Source organism: Maylandia zebra, linkage group LG16 (assembly GCF_041146795.1).
Source record: "Maylandia zebra isolate NMK-2024a linkage group LG16, Mzebra_GT3a, whole genome shotgun sequence".
In the NCBI taxonomy this organism is placed as follows: Eukaryota; Metazoa; Chordata; class Actinopteri; order Cichliformes; family Cichlidae; genus Maylandia; species Maylandia zebra.
The window spans coordinates 3,450,334-3,469,788 of NC_135182.1; the positions used below are offsets into that span (position 1 = coordinate 3,450,334).

The window sequence follows — 19,455 nt, forward strand, 5'->3', positions numbered from 1 at the left end:
CATCATTACCATGAATACACATCTGACAGGACACAGGATTACTGGAACATCATTTTATTAGTGTTCTTGGATCTGAACATTAATTTTAACCATAAATAAAAAAAGAAATCTATGGACAAAAATGCCCACGCTTCCCACAGAAATATAAAAATATAGAAAACAGAAAAATTAAAAACATTTAAAATGAATTTTAATAGTTTAAAGGTAAATATTAAGGGGAGAAAATATGCATTTATAATTTTTTATTTTAAATATAACCCGTCAAAAAAAACCCTAAATAAATTAAATGTAAAAATTATGAAATACAAACTGCTTCTGTATTTAACAAGAACTTTTTTTTTCTTTAAACAGAACATCAGTGTTAACAACAATTGGCAATCTGACCAAGATGTAAAACCACATCTGGCTAAACAGTTATTTTAATTCATTTTTTTCTGCCTTTTTGCAGTTAATCCTCTGTTTCTTACAAAATCTCTTATGTTTTGAACTGTTCTTCCTGCCAACACCGGATCTTCTACCAATTTGCAATGACTGCATTCATTTTTGGTGGCTAGTTTCCCTTCGTTTATGTGGTCTTTAAAATGCCTCATCACTGCAGCAACCTCAGCCTTGGACCACATGTTTTTGGGAGCTCTTCGGGAATTGTGGGATTGAGCAGCATTTTTCTCTGGAAGATATATAAAGTAGTAGTAGTTAAAACAAACAAAAAACCAAACAAAAAAAACAAAAAACATTTGCTTGTTAAAAGAATGGATGCTACCCTGTACTAACTTCTGAAATGTGTTGCTACCATCAATATCAAAACGAGCTAAAATTCTCTTTGAAAATTTATCAAATTTCTAAAATGAGACAACATTTAGTGTTCCGCTGTGAATAAAAGACTGAATAAAAAGTTGAATAAAAGTCTCTTGATGCATGCTCAATCATCCAGGTAAGTAAACGTTGATTCTGTTAATCTGGACGTAGCGTTTTCAGTTGGAGAAACATTTTGTCACTCATCCAAGTGACTTTTTGCCACCACTCTGCAGTTTGCCATATGTTGCAAAGTGATGAAACAATAATAAGCTTAGAGAACCAACTGCACCCCTTACCTTCAGAGGGAGCAGCAGTCTCACTTGCTGCAGGCATTGTGAGTGGTCCTTCATCTGCTGATTACACAATTTGATTAAGTTTTAATATTTGTAACAAACATTTTATCCACAGAAACCAAGCTAGTGGTAACTTACCACAATCTACAGTGTCTTGGAGCTGCGCTGTGTTTGTGGAATCAGCTACTGCATGTACAGGCTCACTGGTGCCACACGCCGACATTGTGAGTGCTGTGTCATCATCATCTGATTCACTCTCACTGTCCTTTGTTTCAGCATCACTTAATGCAATTTCATCTGAGAAATTGTGGGGGGGGGGGAAACAAAACAAAAAAAACAAACAAACACAACCCCCCCAAAAACCTCACATTAACAACGAGATATGACAAAATACAGAACAAATACTGGAAATTATAGTATATAGTTTTACTATTTAAGGCCACCACTCTGCAGTTTGCCAAATGTTGCAAAGTGATGAAACAATAGACTTCAAGAACCTTAAATCATGGACATTTAACAGAATGGTCTGTGCTTTTAGGTTTTAATTCTGTTGATAAAGCATAATATTCAACTACTGCCCTAATATTTGCTCCTTTCAATACAAACCTTCTATTTTGATCTCATCCAGTGATTTCCCCTGGATCTGGGAAAGATGTCCTTTTTCCAGTGTTAAAAGCAGTTTGGAAATCTTGGCCAGCTGTGTTGTGGGAACTGGTAATCTGTAGAATTCGCGGTGAACGCGGATATCATGACCCAGGAAATCTGCAACCTGATCAAGTTCGTTGTTTTTCAAATTAAGGACTTGTGAGAGTGTGGCAACATGTTTTCTGAGCTGTGTCGATCTTAGATACTCAGGCTGCTTTGCTCCACACTGGTGTGCATGAACACGCAAGGAGTCCATTCCTCTGTAATGACTCATTGATCGGGGTCTTGCAAAGAGGTAGATATTAGTGGCACAAATACCACAGTCAGGCCTCCTACTAACCAGTAGTGACAGAGCATCCAGCATGCTTGGTGTTAGCAGAACTGGAACATTTCTGTCCCTTTTTCCCATTATTTCTATTCTACAGAAATAGTTACAGAGTCTCTGTTCCATTTCTGAGAGCCCCATGAATCCGAACATCTTCTGTAAAGGGCAATGTTGATGGCTTGTTAAACTTTGCCTCACTCAATGTGTTCAAGGCACGGTGAGACACCATCTCGGACCATTTGGAGACATACAACTTCTTGAACGCATCAGTGGACTTGATTAGGGCTTCATCCTCTGTCATGAGGGCACGACAATGGATAATGTCAGACATTTTATGCAGTGTATGTCCCAGTTTCAGCGCAAGGCTTGGAGTTTTGTATGACAGTGTCTCTTCATCAAAACCTGAAACTTTCTTTACTGCTTGCACAACTCTCTGGAAATTAGCAGGCTTAATAGCTTCTTCCATGTTATGCACTGAGAATTCTGTGCGCAGACACAACAACAAACGTCCCGCTTCACGAAGCTTCTGTCGTATATAATCATACTTTGTAGGGTCTTGTCCATGTTTATTGTAGAGGGACTGGGCAAACTGAATAACAGTAAAGTCATTTCGCACAGCTGAGGCAATCTCATCTTGTTTCATAACAGCAAGAACCTTCCAGACTCCACTTGACACCTGCGGATAACACTGAGACTCCAGAGTTAAAGCCAGGCCGAGTACTTTGGTTCTTCCAGGTTCTTTATCCGTGTCATCTTTTGGTTTGTTCGGACATCTGCGGACATGTCTCCAAAGATCCTTGCGAACATACATCCCTTGACAATAAAAGCAATGAGCGAACTTTCCCTCTACTGCTTTAATCTTGGGTCTTCTCTTCACTTTCAGTGGTCCCACTCCACCATGCAAAACTGCAGCATTATGCTTAAAATTTCCCTTATTTCTCAATTTCTCTAACAGACTTTTACGCTCGTTTGAGTCTCTAGGCAGGGAAAATGCATGCACAACATCAGGAGCCGTTTTGTGGGTTTTCAGGTGGCGGGAAATTTTAGCTTGTGGTTTGCCACAAAAATAGCAGTAATTTCTTTTACTTAAAGTCATTTTTTCTGATTCAGTTTCGCAAAGCTCATTTTTATCTTGTGGCTTGTCCTTTGTCAAGTTGTGGATTAAATTCATTGAATCTGATTGTTCATGCGCTTTGGAGATGTCATTTTGGCATAGCAGACCTTTTGATGTGCTTGGCAATAATGAGATGTCTTCATCTGAATCTTCATCATATGACTCTGAATCTGGCACATATTCTTCTTCTGATATGCTGTGGTTGCCATCATCATCGCTTGATATTTGATCCAGAACTGAATGTGGCAATCCATCCTCCCCTGAATATTCAGAAATTTCTTCTTTCTGGAATGTAAGAACAAAAGTTATTTTAATTGATCAATACTTTAGACAGGTAAAAAATAAACTGAAAAACAAAGTCAAGCCAAATATGAATGGGATACACACCTGTGTTGACTGGTGGCAATTCTGATTTGCCAATTTTGTAAGGCAAGATTTGTGCCAGACCCCTAAACAAACTGAAACACATTTTGATAGACTTAATTTAGCTTTGCAGTTCTATTTAAGTGAAGTAGTTTTTTGTCAAAGCATTGCAGTAATGTCAAATGCTGAAAAAAAAAAAAAAAAACCAAACTGTTCACACTTAAGGATATTTTAATGACTACACATACACTGCTAATCCACCCCCCCCCCCCCCCCCCCCCCCCCAAAAAAAAGGACATCCCAGATGTGAATGAAGGAATTATTCTTATTAAATACTTTGTTCTTTAGGTAGTTGAATGGCATGAAAGTGTGTAGTTGAATGTGTGTGGCCTCCAGATGCCTGTATGACTTCCCTACAATGCCTGGGCATGCACGGGATGAGGTGGCGGATGGTCTCCTGAAGGATCTCCTCCAAGACCTGGACTAAAGCATCTGCCAACCCCTGGACAGTTTGTGGTGGATGGAGTGAGACATGATTTAGGTCTGGGGAACAGGCGGGCCAGTCCATAGCATCAATGCCTTTGTCATGGAGGAACTGCTGACATACTCCAGCCACATGAGGTCCAGTGTCGTCTCGCATTAGGTGGACCCCAGGGTCAAACGCACCAGCATGTGGTCTCACAAAGGGTCCGAGGACCTCATCTTGTTACCCAATGACAGTCAGGCTCTCTGGCAGGTACAGAAATGCCACCCCTCACCATTACTGACCCACTGCCAATATGATCATGCTGGAGGATGTTGCAGGCAGCAGAACGTTCCCCACGGCATCTCCAGACTGTCACGTGCTCAGTTTGAACCTCCTTTCAGCTGTGAGGAGCATAGGGTGCCCGTGCCGAAGTTGCCAAACTTTGTGTTTTCTGGCAAATGCCAAGCATCCTGCATGGTGTTGGGCTGCAAGCTCAATCCCCACCTGTGGACGCTGGACCCTCAAGCCACCCTCATGAAGTCAGTTTCTGACCATTTGAGCAGACAGATGCACATTTGTGGCCTGTTTGAGGTCATTTTGCAGGGCTCCTCTTGTTCCTCCTTGCACAAAGGTGGAGGTAGCGGTCCTGCTGCTGGGTTGTTGCCCTCCTATGGCCTACTCCACATCCAGGTAGCACCTCCATGCTCTGGACACTACACTAACAGACACAGCAAACCTTCTTGCCACAGCTCACATTGATGTGCTACACTAGATGAGCTGCACTACCTGAGCCACTTGTGTGGGTTGTAGACCGTCTCATGCTACCACTAAAATGAAATCACCGCCAGCATTCAAAAGTGACCATAACATCAGCCAGAAAGCATAGGTGCTGAGAAGTGGTCTGTGGTCACCACCTGCAGAACCAGTCCTTTATTATGGTGAATTGACTATAATTTCCACTTGTTGTCTACTCTATTTGCAAAACAGCATGTGAAACTGGTTGTCAGTGTTACTTCCTAAGTGAACAGTTTGATTTCACAGAAGTGTGTTCTGACTTGGAGTAACATCGCATTGTTTAAGTGTTCCCTTTATTATTTTGAGCAGTTTATGTTATGGAATGGGGAATTGAGGACAATCCCAAGTATACCATTTTTACAAGGTCCTGCACCAATGAGGTAATACTACATTTCTTTAATTAGACGTGACCACCTATTAATTAAAAAGGGAGCAGTGTTCATTTCAGCTAGTCTTAACTTGTTGAACTCTATTAATGCTTTTTACTATACACTGTACCTATTCACTAAATGTCTCACCTTTGCACTTATAGCCAAGCCACTTGAGGGAGGAAACCGGTCCCACACACTGAATGCACTTGTCCAAAGATGATATTGTTGTGCACACCAGACGATGATTGTGAAACTGTTAGCAAAATATTGCAACATTTATTTGTTTTGGACAGTTGGAAAGGTGAGGTGTTTTCAATTCAGTTGCAGATATCAACTAATAAACTTCGTCCATGTAAATCACATCACACCCAGGTGACTGCCAAACACACACACACACACAGCATCCATAAAGAATGATGTGTGTGTGTGTTGGGGGGGGGGGGGGGGGGGGGGGTATTTTTTCTTCTGAAAAAAATACTGGCTACAATAATTAACAACTGATTCCTTTGCAATCATCCATCCTCTTCCACTTATCCTTATCAGGATTGTGGGGTAGCAGGTTTGGGGCCTATACCAGCTACCATAGGGCAGTACAACCTGGACAGATCACCAGTCTAACATGGAAGGACAAGCATTTGCATTCACACCAAAGGGCAGTTTTGAATCACCAGTTAACCTAACCCCATAAGCTACATCTTTGGACTGTGGGAAGAAGCCAGAGTACACAGCCAGAGAGAACCCATGCACTACAGCAGTAAAAAGTGCCTAAAACAAGTTAAGAAGTTGTATAGTACTATCTATCTTAATGTTCAAGCCTGAGTTTCAAACCATTTCAACATAGAAACAAAGCACATGTAGTCAGTTCTGCATGCTGTAGGTCAAACTGTCAAAAAATACAAGAAGACCCCTCCTAAAACCAGAGTGATGTCACCATGAAGCAAACTTTGACGGAGTCTCCCAATAACAGTGTGGTCCTCCTAAGTCACATTTGGGTGGTTAACACACACACACACACACTCAGATGTTATCCAGACTTGCACTTTGAAACAATGAAAAGGACCTACAAGCCACGGTCCATGTAAATCACATCATACCCAGGTGACTGCCAAACACACACACACAGCATCCATAAAGAATGATGATAGATTAAATTATTAGTTCATTAAGTGGTACACTGGATTATATTTACCCTTTCAGGCTCTGGATGTTTCAGGTCCAGATCATTGTTTGGAAAGCTGTTTGGTTGCGGCTTTAGGCAGCTCACAGTCTTCTGAATCTGGCTGGTCTCAATCTTCGTGTGTAACAGATAGAAAATGAATATACAGTGCATTTTTGAAGAGGCTTTTGAAACATTAAATAAACTGTATGAGAAAGATAAGTTTCAAGCTAATGTCTTTAAAATATTCACTGTCATGTATAGAGAATTTAAGTCCCTATGATTAAGAGACAAATAGTCAGTGTGATTTCTTTATTTTTTAAGCCATTGCTAAAGGAGTAAAACAATCACCTGTAGCAGCAACGAACTGTCACTAGGGCCCATTTATCTTCGAGGGCCAAAATTTAAAATGAATCTAACTAAAGAGGCTACACAGCAAAATCTCCAGTGTTAAATTAACACTAGAGAGTGTCTATATGGGTCCACACAACACTGTTGAGTGTTAAATTAACACTTTTAACAGTGTTATATGTTTAAAAGTAACCTAGTCAGTTTTGAAGATTAACAGTGGCTAACACTGAGCAGTGCTGATTTTCTAACACTGGAATATTTCTAACATTTTGAGTTATTTTCCAGTGTTAGAAAATCAGCACTGCTCAGTGTTAGCCATTGTTAATCTTCAAAACTGACTAGGTTACTTTTAAACATATAACACTGTCAAAAGTGTTAATTTAACACTCAACAGTGTTGTATTTAACACTGTCTATAAGGGTCCACTGTGTGGACCCTTATAGACACTCTCCAGTGTTAATTTAACACTGGAGATTTTGCTGTGTAGAATCACATTAAACATCAATCACTGTTAAAATTTAGAAACCGAAAGCCATTTTTTATTTCTGCATACCTGCTGATATTTTTTTAGTGCTTTTAGAGGGCTTTGATGTGGCAGCCATCACAATTGCCTGTTTTCCATTAGTACCTACCCCTGTTTTTCCAGTAGGTTATAGTACCATGTAGTTTTTCAGTAACTACTGCACCAAGGTTCCAAGTGATCCAAAGTGATCAGAAAATTTGACATAGACTGAATGCCACCAGGTGGCTGGTCAATGGTGTCACTCGATAAGTTATGAGTGCGCCTCCTTCGTGAAAATCCAAGCCATCATTTTTGAAACTCTGAAATGTTTGAAATAGCGACCAAAATTAACAGCGTGATCCCTGAATTGAACACTAAAGTATAGACTGAGCAGCAGGCATTTTGTCACCTTGACGTCCATGCTTGCTGTGGCATTTATATCACTGGATGCTCGGCTGCATTGCTATAGTGACCCCAGGCACAGTAGGTGATACTCAATTTCAGTGAAAAACTAGATGCCCTAAGTCACGTTAAGCCAATTTGAGTAGGTACAAATGTAAAAATGGCTTACGGTATGCAATTTATCAGTTCCAAAAAGTACAATTGTAGAAATACCTTGCATCTCCAGAGCCAATCCGAGTCACCATAATTATAGTCTATTTCTTCGCCTGGACTTATGTCTCTGCTTGCAAATAAGCATAGATGGGGCTTTCCATTGATATTTAATATTTTCATCTTAGCGCTTGGACTGATGTGGTTGTCGTTGACAAGTCTGCCTAATGACCCATCTTCTTGAGATGCATCCACACTGTGGGGTTAGGCAAAAAAGTATTAGCTTAACTAGTTAGTTAGGAAGCTTTTTTTTTCATAAATCAAAAGCAATGTGTCATTTAATCTTAATCAAACTACACTGATATAATACGCACCACCAGAGTTTTCCATCAAACTTGAATTCAAACATGAACACCTTCAGGCTGTCATGATAAACTCTGTGTCTCCGCTCACATTCTTCTTTTGTTATGAGTTTACCTCTGTATTCCAAAAGGAAGTCTCCTTTTTGGAATGGAACAGTCGTGAAAATGCCCCGACCTGAATTGCAGAGGCATACCAAGTGAGTGACAAAAGACAAAGTGACAAACTCCAAATCTAATCCAAACTAAAGACCAACTTACCTTTGAAGGCATTTATGTAGTGGATATCAAGTCCCAGTTTGTCCCTTCCAGCAGAAACATGACAGACTGCATCCTCCCGTGGAGGAATGCGTCTCCTTCGCATGTTCTCCTGTACGTTTTGATTGGCTGTATTACCAAAGCATATAAAGTATTACGATTAACGTCATCATTGTCATCATCATCAGTAGTAGCAAAACTAGCAGTAGTGTAGTTTACAGCATAAACACAGCTGACTTATTCATAGTCCTAATTTATGCCTTCTTTTAAAATGTTAAAGGCCTAGTACTCAAAATGGCGACATGTGACATTTCTGTAATGGCGACTGCAGAGAGTGATACAAGTACTGAGAAAGCTTAGGCATCAAAACTGTAAGAAGTTTTTTCTTCAGGCATATAAATAAATACACGACTAAATACACTTATACCCTTGCTTTTATTTTAGGGCTGTCAGCAGAATGGACAGACATTGGACAAACTGCCCGAAATTAGCTAACAGCGACATCAGGGATTTTGACTCAGACTGCGCTGGTATAATTGTTAATCGCGTTAGTCGCGATGTCGGCATTAACACGTTTAAGCCACAATAATGCTTTAACACCGAGTAAATCCTAACACGGGTTAGCCCGCTTTATCGCGTTGACGCGGTTAGTCGTCAGCCCTATTTTATTTACTCAATGACAAACGCTGGGGCCATTTTACTTCTTCAAAGACTCACTAACAGTCCATAAAGCATAAATTAAACCAGTTTAATATAGGCCTGTGCACCTATAATTTCATATAGTATTAAAGTCATGGTGCATTTTACATTAAAAAAGGCTTACCTTTGTGTTTTTAATCCGTCTTCGTATTGCCGTCGACATACACTTGTTAAAGGGCACATTTACAAGTCATGTTTTAGGGGGACACATGAATACACAGCAAAAAGTCGAAATGTCCCCGGAGCCCAGGTACAGCGCAGGTCAAATGTCAATCCATACCACATAGACGCACACACACACACACACACACACACACACACACACACACACACACACACACACACGCACACATACGTTCAATGGAGTATAAAATAAAGACCAGGGCAGTTCCTCACCTGAGTCTCTCAGTAGGGAGCTGCCCTTGCTAGCAAGAACTCTGTGTGTTTCTCTTCTCTGAGTCTTTACTGAAGAAGTGTTTTAGAATATTTTCCCTAACAGATTGACACAGACCTTGGAAAATGCTCTACAGAAACTCTGGAGCACAGTTTTCACAGTCCAAAAAGGTTTTTGCTTACTGAATTCCCATCCACTCTGCTACTTCAAGGAGAGAAATTCACACTGAAAGCAGTCATTACATTTCAGGAGGGCCCAACACCAGAAACACTCGGGCATTATATGACATTCTGTAACAGGACCCCGTACATCTGGGAGATGTATGATGACCTAAGAAAGGATGTAACCATAGCATCTGAAAACACCAGCGTATGTCCGCACGCTGTGCTCTACACAAAGAAATGATGGCAAGATCTCATGAAAGAAAGTCCTTTTCTAGTTTGTGAGTTAGATGATGGAAATAGCTGTTATTTTTCAGTTATTGTATTAGACTTGTGAGGCTCAGACAGTTCAATGTATTTACCTTTTCTAACAGGAAACATATATACTACATTGTTCTCGTAGTTTTGTATTTTGTTACCAGCAAATAAAGTTTTTTCTCTAACCGAATGCATTAATTATTTTAAATGCTATATTTAACCTAGTTTTTAAATAAGTTATTGCAGTTTGATTACTAGGTTTAAGAGTGTGATCATAAGAAAAAAATATCCAATGCTGGTTAATATCTCTCAATTTCTTTACGGTAAAGAAAGTGGCTGGTTGAGCTTTAGAAACTTTTGGTAATATCTTTAAAATGAAAGCGGCACAAACGACAATTTTAGCAGCACAAACCAGCACAAACGTAGCACAAACGTTTGACACCAGTTTTGTTTGATTCCATTACTGTGGGGGGGCTGGTTGACCTCTGATGACCTCTAGAAATTTTTATCAATATCTTTAAAATGAAAGCGGCACAAATGACAATTTTAGCAGCACAAACCAGCACAAACGTAGCACAAACATTTGACATCAATTTTGTTCGATTCCATTAATGTGGGGGGGCTGGTTGACCTTTTGACCTTTACATTTTCATTAATATCTTTAAAATGAAAGCGGCACAAACGACAATTTTAGCAGCACAAACGTAGCACAAACGTTTGATACCACTTTTGTTGGATTTGGGTAATGTGGGGGGGCTGGTTGACCTCTGATGACCTCTAGAAATTTTGATTAATATCTTTAAAATGATAGTAGCAGAAATGAAAATTTTTGCAGCACAAACCAGCACAAACGTAGCACAAACGTTTGATACCACTTTTGTTGGATTTGAAGAAGGTGGGGGGCCAACTTCACTCACATGACTTTTCTGTTCATTTTAAGCAGCAGAAGTGAGGCGCATGTCTGTGTGCGTGTGTATGGAGCCATTGGGTGCAGTCACTATAGCAACCAGGCTCACACCTGCCTGCTTAACTAGCTCTGTCTCTCACTCTGCCAAGATTCATCTTAAACACTTCTCTTTCAACTGCTGCTGTGTCCTCAGTGTTTGCTCTACAGGTATGATTTTACCCTCAAAACGTTGCCATCGTTGTTCTCTTTCCAGCACCGTGTCTTTCAAAGCTCAGACATTTAAAATTTTTAAACTGTGTGGATCCAAGTGGAGGGATCACATTTTAGTCATTCAGTGACTCAAAGAATATGAACTTTTAATATTCATTCAGAGGTTTTCTGACTCTAAATTTTCTTTTCTCATTTCTAACGTTTTTCTAATTTACAATTAAAACATTTTCAGCTTTTTTCCAACTTCTTCTTCTGTGTAAACGTCAGCTTTTAGCACTTCAGCACTTTTGTTTTCAGATTAAATTCTTTTTCTTTTTTTCTCATTCAAACTTTTTAACTTAAAATTCAGCAATTAATTCATTTCAATGCATACATTCAGATTCAAGCATTCACACTGCAGTTTCTTCAGAAAATGCACTTTCTAGTTGACAACTAGAATACATACTTACATCATGTATGGACCAATGAAGAGGAAGCCATGAATCAAGCCAAAGTTAGAAACTTAAGAAAACTTTTTTTTTCCTTTTCTTTTTTTTTTACCAATGTTTGTAATTAGGGTGTAGATAGGTACACAAAGCTACATCATCTGGGGCTGGAAAAGAAAAGCAGCACTGAGGTGCTGAAAGATGCAGTTCCAGTAGTGGCCACTTGAGGCTGGGAATCATGGGTGTCCCATGTTAAAATGTCCAACTTTAAACATGGATAGTTTCTGTCTATGATAACTGAACTCTTTCTCAGAACTAAACTGCTTCAGTTTTGCTGAGGCTTAAAGTTTGGGTGCATGTCCTCTTTGATGAACTCTTTGGCTTCCACTAATACACTGTGGCTGAACTGAACCTCTCAACTGTGTTTGTGCTCATGGTGCCTTTTGGAGTATTTTTTTTTAATGACAAATAGTCTGCCTGCTAACTGCTACAAACCATCCACAAACCATCCACTTCAGTTTTGCTGAGTAAAATGCTAGTATTTTATTCATCTGTTTCTTTGCTTTAAAAGAGTCTTCACGTTACATCAGAGCTACTGGGACATGCACACATGAAAGTCAAAACAGTAGTGCAGTCCTTTGCTCTCCAGTCATCTTATGAACGTCTTTGAGTTTAGCCAAAATGCCGGATAGCTGCTGGCTTTTCGTGTTTCTTTACAGCAGCCAGAAGGGCGTAGAATATGGCACCAACATGTGAACACACCCCTCCTGACCCTGCCTTACAGGTCAAATCACGCCAATCCCTGCATTTCCACAGTAACCTAGTCTGTCAATGGAGGCTCATTTAAACTGTAGGACTGATTCACTGTAAAATTCCAAGTCAACAAAATATAAGATTTACACATGATCATTCATTTCAGCAAACAACAATTTCTTGTTCTTCACCTCTCTGATGACAACCATATTTACCCATCCAGATCGAAAACGCATGTAGATGTCCGTACTTTGAAAGCTTTGACCTTGGTACCAGTGTAAGGTGATCGAGCCATATAAGACGCCACCGAACTGGAGCTCTGGGAGAGACATTGATTTAATTTAAATGTAGATAAAGCTGCCAGCGAAAAGTATGGCTCACAAGTCCCAAAATCCATAGTTTCTCTGAATGCAGCTTGCTAACGTTAGCCCAGATTTGTGACTCCAAAAATCCAACATGGTGGCCATGTTGTTTTCTTTGCAGGGTCCTGAAATCAGTGTGGGATGTCCATGTGGCTACAAACACATCATAGTCTATGAATGATAGAAAATAAAATCTAAACCATAGCAACATTACATTACACCTGTGATATCTTTAGCATTGAAGGTGTCTTTATTTGGTATTCAGTAAATGTATCTCCTCATCTTTGTTAATGCTACATTTTTTTTAACTACCATTTGTTGTTACCATGGCAATGATTCCCTTCAATAAAGATTGTTGTTGTTGTTGATGTTGTTGGCATCATCCAGCACCACAGGCCCTGGTGTGCTGATGATGGCCTAACAGGAAGCACTGTCCCTGATGTAAAGTATATGGCCTCAGCCAACAACAGTGGCCCTGCTGAAATGTGGATGGTATCATCGAGTAGCACAGGCCCTGGTGTAATGTGGATGGAATCATCCAACAGTACAGTCCCTGGTGTGGTGAAGATTGCCTCACAGGAAGCAGTGTCCCTGATGTAAAGTGTATGGCCTTAGCCAACCACAATGGCCCTGGTGAAATGTGGATGGTATAGGCCAGCACAACAGGGCATGTTGTAATGTGAATGTCCTCACCAGTAGACCAGGCCCTTGTGTACTGTGGATCGCATCAGCCAGCAACACAAGCCCTGGTGAAATGTGGATGGTATCAACGAGTAGCAAAGGCCCTGGTATAATGTGGATGGCCTCATCCAGCAACACCACAGGCCCTGGTGAAATGTGGTTGTTTTCGGCCAGCAACAGAGGCCTTTGGGTAATTTGGATGGCAAGCAGCACAGGCCCTGGTCTGGTGAAGATGGCCTCACAGGAATCACTGGACCTGGTGTATTTTCGATGTCATCAGCAAGCAGCACAGACCCTGGTCTAGTGAAGATGGCCTCACAGAAATCTTTGGCCCTGGTGTATTGTGGATGGCATCAGCCATCAACACAGGCCCTCGTGAAATATAGGTGGCCTCAGCCAGCAACACAGTCCCTGGTCTAATGTTAATGTCCTCAGCCAACACCATTGGCCCTGGTGTAATGTGGATGGTATTGGCTAGCACCACAGGCCCTTGTATAACGTGAATGGCCTCATCCAAAAACACTGGCCCTGGTGAAATGTGGATGGTATCGGCCAGCACCACAGGCCCTGGTGTAATGTGAATGTCCTCAGCCAGTAGCACAGGCCCTGGTGTAATGTAAATGTCCTCATCCAGTAGCACAGGCCCTGTTGTGATGTGGATGGCCTCATCTAACAACTCTGTCGCTGGTGAAATATGGATGGTATTGGTCAGCACCACACACCCTGGTGAAATGTGCATGATATCGGTCAGCACCACAGGCCCAGGTGTAATGTGGATGGCATCAACGAGCAGCAGAGGCCCTGGTGTGGTGAAGATGGCCTCACAGGAAGCACTGTCCCTTGAGTAATGTGTATGGCCTCAGCCAACAACAGTGGCCCTGGTGAAATGTGGATTATATTGGCCTGCACCACAGGCCCTGGTGTAATGTGAATATCCTCAGCCAGTAGTAAAGGCCCTTGTGTTTTGTGGAACGCATCAGCCAGCAACACAATCCCTGGTGAAATGTGAATGGCCTAATCCAGCACCACAGGCCCTGGTTTGGTGATGATTGCCACACAGGAAGAAATGTACCTGGTGTAATGAGGATGGCCTCATCCAACAGTACAGGCCCTAGTGTTGTGAAGATGGCCTCACAGGAAGCACAGGCCATGGTGTAATGTGTATTTCCTCAGGCAACAACACTGGCCCTGGTGAAATGTGGATGGTATTGACCAACACCACAGGCCCTGGCGTAATGTGAATGTCCTCTGCCAACACCATTGGCCCTGGTGTAATGGGGATGGCATCAGCCAGTAGCACAGGCCCTTGTGTATTGTGGATCGCATCAGCCAGCAACACAAGCCCTCGTGAAATATAGGTGGCCTCAGACAGCAGCTGCTGTAGTGAAGTGGGCCTCAGAGGGAGCACTAGCTATGGTATAATGTGGATGGCCTCATTCAGTCGCACAGGCCCTGTTGTAATGTGGATGGCCTTATCTAACAAAACTGTCCCACGTGAAATGTGATGGTAATGGCCAGCACCACAGACCTTGGTGTAATGTGGATGGCCTTAGCCAACACCACTGGCCCTGGTGAAATGTGGATGACATCAGCAAGGACCAATGGCCCTGATGTAATGTGGATGGTTTCAGCCAACAGCACAGTCCCTGGTGTGGTGAGGATGGCCTCACAGGAAGCACAGGCCCTGGTGTAATGTGGATGGCCTCAGCCAACAACAGTGGCCCTGGTGAAATGTGGATGGTATTGGCCAGCACCACAGGCCCTGGTGTAATGTGGATAGCCTCATCCAGCACCACAGGTCCTGGTGTGGTGATGATGGCCTCACAGGAAGCACTGGTAGTGATGTAATGTGGATGGCATCAGCCAGTATCACAGGCCTCTGTGTTTTGTGCATGTCATCAGGCAGAAACACAAGCCCTGGTGAAATGTGGATGGTTTCGGACAACAACACAGGCCCGGGTGTAATGTGGATGGCCTCTGCCACTAACACAGTGGTGTGGCGAAGATGGCATCACAGGAAGCACTGTCCATGGTGTAATATGTATGGCCTCAGTCAACAACAGTGGCCCTGGTGAAATGTGGATGGTATTGGCCAGCACCACAGGCCCTGGTGTGGTGATGATGGAATCACAGGAAGCACTGTCCCTGGTGTAATGTGGATGGCCTCAGCCAACACCACTGGCCCTGGTGAATTGTGCATGATATTGGTCAGCACCACAGACCCAGGTGTAATGTGGATGGCATCAGCAAGTAGCACAGGCCCTGATGTGGTGATGATGGCCTCACAGGAAGAACTGTCCCTGGTATAATGTGGATGTCCTCATCCAACAGTACAGGCCCTGGTGTGGTGAAAATGGCCTCACAGGAAGCACTGTCGCTGGTATAAAGTGTATGGCCTCAGCCAACAACAGTGGCCCTGGTGTAATGTGGATGGCCTCAGCCAGCACCACAGGCCCTGGTGTAATGTGGATGGCAACAACGAGTAGCACTGTCCCTGGTGTAATGTGGATGACCTCATCCAGCACCACACGCCCTGGTGTGGTGATGATGGCCTCAGCCAAAAGCACTGTCCCTGTTGTTGGCCTCAGCCAACAACAGTGGCCCTGGTGAAATGTGGATGGTATTGGCCAGCACCACAGGCCCTGGTGTGGTGATGATGGAATCACAAGAAGCACTGTCCCTGGTGTAATGTGGATGGCCTCAGCCAACAACACTGGCCCTGGTGAAATGTGGATGGTATTGGTCAGCACCACAGGCCCAGGTGTAATGTGAATAGCCTTAGCCAACACCACTGGCCCTGGTGAATTGTGCATGATATTGGTCAGCACCACAGGCCCAGGTGTAATGTGGATGGCATCAGCAAGTAGCACAGGCCCAGATGTGGTGATGATGGCCTCACAGGAAGAACTGTCCCTGGTATAATATGTATGTCCTCATCCAACAGTACAGGCCCTGGTGTGGTGAAGATGGCCTCACCGGAAGCACAGGCCATGGTGTAATGTGGATGGCCTCAGACAGCAGCCAGGCCCTGGTCAAATGTGGATGGCCTCATCTACCAACACTGGCCCAGGTGAAATGTGAATGGTAATGGCCAGCACCAAAGATCTTGGTGTAATGTGGATGGCCTTAGCTAACACCACAGGCCCTGGTGTAATGTGGATGGCAACAACGAGTAGCACTGTCCCTGGTGTAATGTGGATGACCTCATCCAGCACCACACGCCCTGGTGTGGTGATGATGGCCTCAGCCAAAATCACTGTCCCTGTTGTTGGCCTCAGCCAACAACAGTGGCCCTGGTGAAATGTGGATGGTATTGGCCAGCACCACAGGCCCTGGTGTAATGTGGATGGCAACAATGAGTAGCACTGTCCCTGGTGTAATGTGGATGACCTCATCCAGCACCACACGCCCTGGTGTGGTGATGATGGCCTCAGCCAAAAGCACTGTCCCTGTTGTTGGCCTCAGCCAACAACAGTGGCCCTGGTGAAATGTGGATGGTATTGGCCAGCACCACACGCCCTGGTGTGGTGATGATGGAATCACAAGAAGCACTGTCCCTGGTGTAATGTGGATGGCCTCAGCCAACAACACTGGCCCTGGTGAAATGTGGATGGTTTCGGACAACACCACAGGCCCGGGTGTAATGTGGATGGCCTCTGCCACTAACACAGTGGTGTGGCGAAGATGGCCTCACAGGAAGCACTGTCCATGGTGTAATGTGTATGGCCTCAGTCAACAACAGTGGCCCTGGTGAAATGTGGATGGTATTGGCCAGCACCACAGGCCCTGGTGTAATGTGGATGGCCTCATCCAGCACCACACGCCCTGGTGTGGTGATGATGGCCTCACAGGAAGCACTGGTAGTGGTGTAATGTGGATGGCCTCATCCAGCACCACACGCACTGGTGTGGTGATGATGGCCTCAGCCAAAATCACTGTCCCTGTTGTTGGCCTCAGCCAACAACAGTGGCCATGGTGAAATGTGGATGGTATTGGCCAGCACCACAGGCCCTGGTGTGGTGATGATGGAATCACAGGAAGAACTGTCCCTGGTGTAATGTGGATGGCCTCAGCCAACAACACTGGCCCTGGTGAAATGTGGATGGTATTGGTCAGCACCACAGGCCCAGGTGTAATGTGGATGGTATCAGCAAGTAGCAGAGGCCCTGGTGTGGTGATGATGGCCTCACAGGAAGAACTGTCCCTGGTGTAATGTGGATGTCCGCATCCAACAGTACAGGCACTGCTGTGGTGAAGATGGCCTCACAGGAAGCACTGTCCCTGGTGTAAAGTGTATGGCCTCATCCAACAACACTGGCCCTGGTGAAATGTGGATGTTATTGGCCAGCACCACAGGCCCTGGTGTGGTGATGAATGAATCAAAGGAAGCACTGGCAGTGGTGTAATGTGGATGGTCTCAGCCAACAACACTGCCCCTGGTGAAATGTGGATGGTATTGGCCAGCACCACAGGCCCTGGTGAAATGTGGATGGCCTCATCCAGCACCACACGCCCTGGTGTGGTGATGATGGCCTCACAGGAAGCACTGGTAGTGGTGTAATGTGGATGGCATCAGCCAGTATCACAGGCCCCTGTGTTTTGTGGATGTCATCACGCAGAAACACAATCCCTGGTGAAATGTGGATGGCCTCATCCAGCACCACAGGCCCTGGTTTGGTGATGATTGCCACACACGAAGAACTGTACCTGGTGTAATATGGATGGCCTCATCCAACAGTACAGGCCCTGGTGTGGTGAAGATGGCCTCACCGGAAGCACAGGCCATGGTGTAATGTGGATGGCCTCAGACAGCAGCCAGGCCCTGGTCAAATGTGGATGGCCTCATCTACCAACACTGGCCCAGGTGAAATGTGAATGGTAATGGCCAGCACCAAAGATCTTGGTGTAATGTGGATGGCCTTAGCTAACACCACAGGCCCTGGTGTAATGTGGATGGCAACAACGAGTAGCACTGTCCCTGGTGTAATGTGGATGACCTCATCCAGCACCACACGCCCTGGTGTGGTGATGATGGCCTCAGCCAAAAGCACTGTCGCTGGTGTTATGTGTATGGCCTCAGCCAACAACAGTGGCCCTGGTGAAATGTGGATGGTATATGCCAGCACCACCGGCCCTGGTGTGGTGATGATGGAATCACAGGAAGCACTGTCCCTGGTGTAATGTGGATGGCCTCAGCCAACAACACTGGCCCTGGTGAAATGTGGATGGTATTGGTCAGCACCACAGGCCCAGATGTAGAGTGGATGGTATCAGCAAGTAGCACAGGCCCTGGTGTGGTGGAGATGGCCTCACAGGAAGCACTGTCCCTGGTGTAAAGTGTATGGCCTCAGCCAACAACACTGGCCCTGGTGAAATGTGGATGTTATTGGCCAGCACCACAGGCCCAGGTGTGGTGATGAATGAATCAAAGGAAGCACTGGCAATGGTGTAATGTGGATGGCCTCAGCCAACAACACTGGCCCTGGTGAAATGTGGATGGTATTGGCCAGCACCACAGGCCCTGGTGTAATGTGGATGGCCTCATCCAGCACCAGACGCCCTGGTGTGGTGATGATGGCCTCACAGGAAGCACTGGTAGTGGTGTAATGTGGATGGCATCAGCCAGTATCACAGGCCCCTGTGTTTTGTGGATGTCATCACGCAGAAACACAATCCCTGGTGAAATTTGGATGGCCTCATCCAGCACCACAGGCCCTGGTTTGGTGATGATTGCCACACATGAAGAACTGTACCTGGTGTAATGTGGATGGCCTCATCCAACAGTACAGGCCCTGGTGTGGTGAAGATGGCCTCACAGGAAGCACTGTCCCTGGTGTAATGTGGATGGCCTCAGCAAACAACACTGGCCCTGGTGAAATGTCGGTGGTATTGGCCAGCACCACAGGCCCTGGTTTAATGGAGATGGCATCAGCCAGTAGCACAGGCCCTTGATTATTGTGAATGGCATCAGCCAGCAACACCACTGGCCCTTGTGAAATGTGGAAGGCTACCAGCACTGGCCCTTGTGTAATGTGCATGGTATCAGCCAGGACCACAGGCCCTGGTGTGGTGATGATGGCCTCACAGGAAGCACTGTCCCAGGTGTAATTTGGATGGCCTCATCCAACAACACTGGCCCTGGTGAAATGTGAATGGTATTAGCCAGCACCACAGGTCCTTGGGTAGTGTGGATGGCTAGCAGCACTGGCCCTTGTGTAATGTGGATGGTATCGGCCAGCACCACAGGCCCTGGTGTTGTG

At 44.3% G+C, this 19,455-nt stretch overlaps 2 long non-coding RNA genes across 2 annotated transcripts; both read right to left on the reverse strand.

Annotated features, from left to right (window-relative positions):
* Positions 1 to 429: 429 nt before the first annotated feature.
* Positions 430 to 2,192, reverse strand: LOC143413029 (uncharacterized). The gene is made up of 4 exons (XR_013093580.1): positions 1,695 to 2,192; positions 1,227 to 1,385; positions 1,092 to 1,148; positions 430 to 667 (listed from the first exon to the last, which is right to left on the reverse strand). It is a non-coding gene; the product is annotated as an uncharacterized LOC143413029 (long non-coding RNA).
* Positions 2,193 to 7,918: 5,726 nt separating this feature from the next.
* LOC143412873 (uncharacterized) lies at positions 7,919 to 8,481 on the reverse strand. Its single transcript, XR_013093389.1, has 3 exons — positions 8,349 to 8,481; positions 8,103 to 8,265; positions 7,919 to 7,984 (listed from the first exon to the last, which is right to left on the reverse strand). It is a non-coding gene; the product is annotated as an uncharacterized LOC143412873 (long non-coding RNA).
* Between the last annotated feature and the right edge of the window lie 10,974 nt (positions 8,482 to 19,455).